This window comes from Gopherus flavomarginatus, chromosome 16, assembly GCF_025201925.1.
Source record: "Gopherus flavomarginatus isolate rGopFla2 chromosome 16, rGopFla2.mat.asm, whole genome shotgun sequence".
Lineage (NCBI taxonomy): Eukaryota > Metazoa > Chordata > Testudines > Testudinidae > Gopherus > Gopherus flavomarginatus.
This window is the reverse complement of record NC_066632.1, coordinates 23397461-23406716: the sequence shown is the minus strand read 5'-3', so window position 1 is coordinate 23406716 and position 9256 is coordinate 23397461. Positions and strand designations below refer to the sequence as shown.

At 45.7% G+C, this 9256-nt stretch overlaps 1 non-coding gene across 1 annotated transcript; it reads left to right on the top strand.

Annotated features, from left to right (window-relative positions):
- Positions 1 to 713: 713 nt before the first annotated feature.
- TRNAE-UUC (transfer RNA glutamic acid (anticodon UUC)) lies at positions 714 to 785 on the top strand. Its single transcript has one exon. It is a non-coding gene; the product is annotated as a tRNA-Glu (tRNA).
- The last annotated feature ends 8471 nt before the right edge of the window (positions 786 to 9256 follow it).

The following is a 9256-nucleotide window of genomic DNA, read 5'->3' as shown; positions in this document are numbered from 1 at the left end:
GAATTAAGCCTGTCACTATCTAGGTCATTGCTGTTATCCTCATGTCATAGCAGGGAAAGGGAATTTTGTAAGTAACTTGCTTATGATGACAGAGTGAGTCAGCAAGGGACCGAGGAACAGAACTCAGGCCTGGTCCACACTACACAGTTAAATCGATTTAAACAGCGTTACATCGATTTAACTCTGTACCCATCCACACTACAAGGCACTTTAAATCGATTTTAAGGGCTCTTAAAATCGATTTCTGTACTCCTCCCCAACGAGAGGAGTAACCCTAAAATCGATATTACTATATCGATTTAGGGTTAGTGTGGACGGAAATCGAAGTTATTGGTCTCATTCCTTTAATGTAGCTACCCAGAGTGCACCGCTCCGGAAATCGATGGTAGCCTAGGACCATGGACGCACACCACCGAATTAATGTGCCCTAGTGTGGACGCATAAAATCAATTTTATAATATCGGTTTTATAAAACTGGTTTTAGTAATTTTGATTTTATGCTGTAGTGTAGATGTAGCCTCAGAGTTAGACGCAGGAATCACTGAATAGAAGCCAGTTGGCTGTATTATGCAGGCAGTTAGACAAGCTGCTCATGGTGGCCCCTTCTGGCCTTAGAACCCAGGCATCCTGAACCCCAGGCCCTGCACTTTGTGGATTTGAACCTTCTGCATTGGGTAAATAATAAATAAGACTTTGCATGTATAGCAATCAGTTCCCTGGTGGTCTAGTGGTTAGGATTTGGCACTTTCACTGCTGTGGCTTGGGTTTGATTCCCAGTCAGGGAAAAGTGACTTTAAAACCAAAAAAGCTTCAGTTATTCTTTCCCTTCAAAATCCACTTCCTCTCTGTAGCTCTCAAAGCATTTTACAAAAGTGGGTAGCCAGCCGCATTCATCGAGCTGGTCAGGGATTGTTCGAAGAAACATTTTGTCACCAAAAAATACCGACGCATCAAAACTGACACGTTTCGTGGGAAAGCATCCGCTCGGGGGAATTTCTGGCCTTGAAAATTGTTTACAAATTAAAAAAAAAAAAGTTTCAGAATTGTCCAAATGCCCCGTTTTGATATTTTTGAAATGAAAAATGGTGGTTTTCCCGATTTCAAAATGACTTTTTGTTTCAAAACGTAAGGGAATTAGATCAAAAATCCGCTTTAACAAAAGGGTCACAATCCAGATGAAACATTTCAAAGCTATTTAAATGAAATGTTTCTCTTGACCCCACTTGACATTTTTCTTAGGTTTTCGGTGCACAAAAATTTTCAAGATTTCAACTTTTCATCCCAGTTCGGAGTGGGAAAAATTTTCACAGGATGGCTTTGTTTCCACCACTTGGCTCTGGGTCCAAAAAAACAAATGTGTTTCAGAGCAGAATTTGCTGCCCTTTCTTACCCAGCTCTAGTTATTCCCCTTTTACAGATGGGGAAACTGAGGTACAGAGAGGTGATGTGACCGACTTGAGGTTACACACAAAGGGCTGGTCTACATTAAAAAGATTAGTTTGACCCAGCTACATTGCTCAGAAATCCCTGAGGGACATAGTTAAGTCCCCCTGTAAACAGTATTTGCATTGACCTAGGTACCACTCCTGCGGGAGGTGGATTTACTAGTGATGGGAGAACCCTTCCTGTTGGCGTACGTAGTATCTACACTGAAGAGCTATGTTTTATGCATAGACATAGCCATAGTTCATCGACAGAGTCAGGAAGGGAACCCCATCACCACTGACCCCTAGGTACGTGCTCAGGCCTGTAGATTTCAGCTTAGTTTCTTGGGGCTGGGTTTACAGGCAGCTGGGGAATTCATTGTCAGCATTAGGGTTTCTGCCTGGGTTATGACTGCTAGAAACAGGTGTGCAGGTCACCTGTTTATGTGAATGTGATTTCCCACTCACCCTGTCTATGCTTCTGATTTTTGTCATAAGAACACAAGAACAGCCAGACTGGGTCAGACCAATGGTCCCGCTAGTCCAGAGGTAGGCAACCTATGGCACGTGTGCCAAAAGCGGTGTGCGAGCTGATTTTCAGTGGTACTCACACTGCCTGGGTCCTGGCCACTGGTCCGGGGGCTCTGCATTTTAATTTAATGTTAAATGAAACTTCTTAAAACATTTTAAAAACTGTATTTACTTTACATACAACAATAGTTTAGTTATATATTATAGACTTAGAGAAAAAGACATTTTAACGTTTTTAGAAGGCATTACTGGCATGCGAAACCTTAAATTAGAGTGAATAAATGAAGACTTGGCACACCACTTCTGAAAGGTTGCTGACCCCTGCGCTAGTCCATTAATTTTTTTCCGACAGTGGTCAGCAAGGCGAGTGAAGCACGTGCCTTGGGCGCGGAAGGCGAGGGGCGCAGAAAGTCTCTCATTCAGCGGCAATTCAGCAGCAAGTCCTTCCCTCCGAGAGGGACTGAGAGACCTGCCGTTGAATTGCCGCTGGTTGTTGGCAAGGGAGAGGGGCGGCACGTCCGGCTTTTTGGCGGAAATTTGGCGGCGGGTCCCTCAGTCCCTCTCGGAGGGAAGGACCTGCCACCGAATTGCCGCCTTGCCACTGAAGAGCCGGATGTGCCGCCCCTCTCCCTTGCCTCGGGCACAAAAATCCCTAGTTATGGCTCTGGTGGTCAGTGCCAGATGCTTCAGTGGGAATGAACAGAACAAGGCAATTATTGAGTGATAAATTCTCTGTCTTCCAGTCCCAGCTTCTGGCAGTTAGAAGCTTAGGGACACCCAAAGCATGGGGTTTCGTTCCTGAACATTGTGGCTAATAGCTATTGATGGACCTATCCTCCAGGAACTTATCTAATTCTTTTTTTAACCCATTTATACTTTTGGCCTTTGCAACATCCCAGGCAACAAGTTCTGCTTTGAAACATATACTTTTTTTGACCCAGAGCCAAGCGATGGAAACAAAACTAGCATGAGCCCTCTGGATTTTTCTGGATTGTGTTTGCAACACTGGCACCATTGTGGAAGGTTTAAAAATAAAAGCAGAGGGTATGAGTCCCTCCCTAAACTGCTGGAGCGTACTCAATTGTCTGTTGTTAACTCTTCAGACCCAGTGGGGCCTTTCACTGACAGCTGGGAGACTGTGCCCTGATGTGAGCAGAGAGTTGGATTCACTCCGCAAATGATGAGATCTGTCTTTTGCAAAGCTCCCCTGGGCCAAGAAAGCAAAAACAAAACAACCAGGTGCCCGGGAGAAGTGACCCATAAGCAAAATTAATATGAGCTTTGCAAATATTGAGCAAAATGAATAAGAACTTTGCAAATAAAAGTGGGAAACAGCTCCTCTGAAGTTGCACCCTCTTCTAGATGCCAGGTTATTTCTGGCACCTACGCCCTATTCATTATTTGCAATGTTCCTCTCTGAATTTTTTTTCTACACACTTCAGTCAGCCCTGGAAAGTCAAAAGCTGGTCTCCTAAGCAGGTGTGCTCCTGTTCCTTTGGGAGAAATACCTTTCAAGTGGCCTGGTGTGTGCCCTTGGGCAAGGCCCTTTCCTTCACCATGCCTCAGTTTCCCATCCCACCCTTTGTCTTTCTTGTCTATTTAGATTATACAGGGACTGTCATGTTAGCTGTGTGCATATGGCCTCCAAGTAAAACTGGGCCCTGATCTCAGTTGGGGCTGTCCATAAGATGATTAAAATTGAAATAATTACCCACATTTACACAGCAAAGTTGCGACTAGAGCCCAGGTCCCTTGATTTCCACTCCAGTACCATAGCCAATAAGCTGCCTCCCAATCTGAACCACCGTTCATAATACAAGAAGGAGCATTTAAAAATTGCTATGCATTTTCTATGAACAGTAGCACAGATTTTTAAAGTTATTTAAACATTGCAAGGCCTAACTGATAGAGGATAAGGGCTTGTCTACACAGGGACACAGTGGAAAATGAATCTGTATGAGCTAAAGGTGTGAATTTAAAGTGGTTTAAGTTCACCCACATTAAGCTCCAGTGTAGACTCTCCTATTCAGAATTATAGGACAAAAAAGACGCGCCTGGGAGTTTAAATTCTAAACTTTGTTAAAATCGCAGTCTGGCGATGTCACACTGGTGATCGAACAACAAAATATTTGTTTTTCAGAGGTGTTTTAACCCCCACCTCCCCCACAAAAGACAAAAGTTTTGTGGAAAAGAAGTGCCAGTGTGAACAGCCCTTTGTCCGTAGGAGCGCTATCCTGGCCACAATGCAAACGCCGCTCGTGGGGGGTGGACTTTTTTGTGGGCAGGAGAGCCAACAAACAGCGTCTACATGGTGCGACTTTTAGCGGCACACCTGTAATGACCCAGCCATGGCGCTAAAAGCTGTGTAGTGCAGACATAGCCTCAGTAAAGACACAGGATTTATGCAAAAACAACGAGACACCTTAGCGGTGCTGCAGTGGGTTTAGTCCATGAAAGCTTATGCCCAAATAAATTAGTTTGTCTAGGACTGGTCTACACTGGGGGGGTGGGGGGATCGATCTAAGATACGCAACTTCAGCTACGCTATTCGCGTAGCTGAAGTCAAAATATCTTAGTTGGACTTACCTGGCAGTCCTCATGGCGGCAAGCTGACCGCCACGGCTCCCCCGTCGACTCCTCTTACTCCTCCTGCCGAGGCGGAGTGCAGGTGTCTACTCGGGGATTGATCTATCACGTCTAGGTGAGATGCGATAAATCGATCCCCCGTAGATCACGAGTAGTGTAGACGTGGCCTAAGGTGCCACAAAGACTCCCCATTGTTTTTGCTGATATCAGACTAACATGGCTACCCCTCTGAAACAGGATTTATGGTTTGTTTCAACAATCTGTAATTTACTACAACCTCCCTCACCCTCCCCTTTGTTTTTTGTCTTTTTGACTGCAGAGATGTCAATGGGCCACTTTATTTTGAATGGCCCTTAGAATATGTGCTAAACAATCCCACCTTATATAGCTGTGACACTCTGAGTACCTTTCCGGGACCTAAAGAAGAGCTTTGTATAGCATGACAGCCTGTCTCTTTCACCAACAGAAGTTGGTCCAATAAAGGATAGTCCCTCCCCTGCCTTGTCTCTTTAAAAATTAATTCAGATTGACTTTCCTGAGTGCCCCAATGTGAACAAGCCCTACATTTTATTTTCAAAAGTGAGCTAGGCCTCGGAGGAGCAGAAATCCCCTTGATTGTCAGTTAGGCTCTTAAGGGCCTAATTCTCTTTGGAAAATGAGACGTAGGCTCCTAAATCAATTAGGCATGGTAATGATCAGTGAAGCAATGTTTAAATACCTTGAAAAATCAGAGCCAGTGTCTACTTAAAAGCTGTAAGTGTTTTCCTTTCAGAAATTTTCCTGTTATATTAGCTGAGAGTGACTATCTGTCTGTCTGTCTGTCTGCAGCTCGATCCCTTCCATGCAGATGTATGGCACATCACAGCCATCCCTGCCCATGAAATGGGCCCAGGGCATGAGAAACTGGCAGGGAATGTTTGGAACCTGGGTGTATCCTCACCTTTGCTGTGCAAATCTGGGAGTGCATAGCCTCAGCGGTGTCTGAGAGCCATTGCGGGATCGTTAGTCAGCCCATACGTCCCATGACTATCCTTATTAATAATGGCAACAAAGGCAGAGTCGCCATCCTAATTTTGCTGGTGCCCAAAGGCCTTTGAGCCTTTCGCAGAACAAGTCTAACGTAATTACAAAGATAAGGGCTGTGTGCCCGACTAAATCCCTCGAGAGGAATTGATGCAACAGAACCAATGCCAGCTGTAAATAAACAAGGTGAGTAACGCATGCCCACAAGCCTACAAGATCCATTGGATGGAATGCCGAGTTCCTGCCCTGTTTTAAAGTGGAGCTAGATACATTTATGAATGGGATTATACGGCTGGGGATTGTATGATAGAAGGGGGTTGGACTCGATGAACAAGAAGGTCCTTTCCAGTTCTAGCTACCTACATGCCAATGCTGCAGAACAGCTCAAATGCAAACCGAACAGGGGAGAGTTAGACAATTTGTCTAGGTAGGGTGACCAGACAGCAAGTGTGAAAAATCGGGACAGGGGGTCGGGGGTAATAGGAGCCTGTATAAAAAAAAGACCCAAAAATCCCTGTAAAATCAGGACATCTGGTCACTCTATGTCTAGGGGAAGATTCTACCCCTTTTCTTCTCCAGCTTATCCCTCAGGACCAGCAGGGGCTGCTGTTCCCAGGTGCCAAGACGGGATATCTGATGGCTCCTCTGTCTGCTCCTGTGGAAACCGGGAGAGATCATGTGGCTCTCTTTAGCTGGTACACTTGATAAGTCCAGATAAGCCTCAGTGGGTACTCCTCAAGCATAAGGTAGTATGGATCAAGCTTTTCAAAAGGCGGCCATGGGTTCAGAGAAGAGTCCTGAGAACGATCAAAGGATTAGAAAACATGCCGTAAAGAGAGAGACTCAAAGAGCTCAATCCGTTTAGCTTAACAAAGCGAAGGTGAAGGGGTGACTTGATTACAGCCCATAAGTAACAACACAGGGACGCAGCTCTTCAATCTCGTGGAGAAAGGTCGAACGCTGGAAGTTGAGGCTAGACAAGTCTAGACTAGAAATAAGGCATCAATTTTTAACGGTGGGAGTAATTAACCACTGGAACCATTTACCAAGGCTCTTGGTGGATTCTCCATCATGGACCATTTTTAAATCAAGATGGGATGTTTTTCTAAAAGATCTGTTCTAGGAATTATTCTGGGGAAACCCCGTGGCCTGTGTTACACAGGAGCACAGAGCAGATGATCACAATGGGGCTTTCTGGCCTTTGAATCTATGAATAGCAGGACCGTGGTTAACTCAGGGGCCCATAATGCATTATCCAGTGCCCAAGGCATTTGGGAGCCCAACCCAGCTGACCTTCAGTTGGAGTGGGCTGTCTCCAAAGTGACCAGAAGAGTAAGATCCTGACTCCCCATTGGGTTTCAATGGGATGCAGGGAAAATTTTTCAAAAGTGTCGAAGTCCCACTGAAAGTCATGCCTTTTGGAAAAATACCTCTCCAGCGTGTGCCCTTGGGCCTGTTCCCTCTCTGTGCCTTGGTTTCCCCTCCCGCCCTTAGCTGTGCCCTGTCCATTTCAATTGTGAGCTCTTCGAGGCAGGGGCCTCATCCTGTAAGTGTTTGTGTGTATGTACAGCTCCTAGCACAACAGAGCCATGATCTCGGTGGGGGCCTCTGCAAGCTGGTTAAAATGGAAAAGAATTGCCCACGGTCACCTTCTGCTTCCCAGTCCAATACTGTGTCCTTGAGACAGCCACTCTGAACCACAGGGCATTTAAATATAGATTTGAATTTTATATTGATGGTGTCTATTTAAAACCTGTGAATTTCTTTTCTTTTCTTTTCTTTCTTTCCCAACGTCTGTACTTCTACCATGTTTCCTGCAGATTATTCCCTTCCGTGCTGATGTATGCCAGCCGTGCCCAAGGGGAATGGGTCAGTGCAAGTGGCAGGGAATGATGGGAACATGGATATATCTGCAGATCTGGGCTGTTTCAATGTCAGCAGCGTCTGAGAGCCAACATGTGATCCTGAGTCAGCCTGTCCGTCGCCTGACTGTCATTAGTGATAATGGTAGCAACAGCAGAGTCCTTATCATCTTTTTAATTTGCAAATACACCCATGCACCTATAATTTTCTGCCCACTGGTTTCCCATCCACTGGCTCTAATGTGGAATACTTTGAAAGTCAGTGGGACTCAAGCATCTAAGTCATTCGGGGATGTCTACATTGCAGCTGGGCACGGGTCTTCCAGCCCAGGTAGGCAGATGCTGCTAACAGGGATCAAGTTAGTATGCTGAAAAACTGCAGTGTGGATGTTGTGACCCGTTAGGCTTGAGAGACCGAGATGTAGCATCCTAACTGCTATTTTTAGCAGGCTCACTGGATCCCTATTAGCACAAGTCTGTCTCCCTGGGCTGGGAGGTTCACTCCCAGCTGCAGCACAGACCTATGCTGAGGTGCTTTGGGAGATTTTACCCAGTGCCTCTAAATCACTTGGGTGCTTTTGAAAATCCCAGCTGGGTCGATTCTCCAGCTTAGAGGCCACCAAGCTGTATTTTGTTGAGTCCAGGTGGAATGGCCCCGGCTTCTGACTATGCCAGAGTGAAACCGCCTCCGTTCCAGGAATGAACCAATACAGAGAGGAAAAGAAAACTCCTTCCCATCAGAGCAACCTGCCCCCCTGCCCAACCGATACAATTCTTGTCAGCTTGCTTGCAGCAAAGATCAATGAACATGGCTACTGCTGAATATGCCAGCTCTGATGATTTTGGAATGAGTCTCATGGGACTCGTGATAATGAGTCTCCTTAAAGCCCCAGCTCCTGGAGGCAAGTGGATAGGGAATGATTTCAGCCTTCATTCTTCAAGCAAAAGTAAGTTCCTAGCCCTCGTGGCTGCGGAGAAAGCTTCAAAATGTGACCCCAGTGCACCCTAAAGCCTCAAACAAACAAAAAATAGAATAAAAAAAAAAAGCAGAAGGCAAATTAAAAAAGGAGCAAATCTAGGATTTTTACACAATCTCATGATTTTAAAGCCAATCACATGACTTTTAGTGAGCCTGGCTCATGATTTTTGAACATTTGGGGTTGGCAATACTGTATATAGTACCCCCCATTCCTCCTCTCCCCACCCCCGGCAGGCAATATTGTTTCCATCTTATCCAGGCTGGGTTTTGACCTTAAGACTTCCATGCCTTCTGCTGTCCGGCCAGACAGCATGTCTACCCTGAGATGGAGTGGCCATGATCTGATGAATATAGATCTGGGACATGAACATGCTGGAGGCATCTTAACCTGTGCTGTGCAATATCAGGTCTGTGGGGGCTTGGATTTGCTGTGGGCACTGAATAACAGTGGTGATAACACTCATCGCTGCAGGGTTCCATAATGGCAGACTCTAAGGGCCAGTGAGAAATTATTTAGCTCTGCCAATTGCAACCTCCCCAGAAGCAATGGAACTGAGCAAGTCCTGCCATCCTAATACACATCTGTCAGCATCACCAGGCTTAGCAAAGGCAGCCAAAATGCAGCCATCATGAAGTTTGTCCAGCATCCATCACTCAAGAAAGATCACTTGACATATGAGCTAACATTTTCTCTGCCCATGAGCTGAAACCAGATAGTATTTCATAGACAATGTCCTGTCCACCCTGGGGCAGCCCGGAGCTAACTAGCCAGCCCCATCACTATCATCTTTGCACCTCCAGGGAGGTTTGAGACTAGGAGACAATTGCACAAGAGAAGATCTTGACGGCAC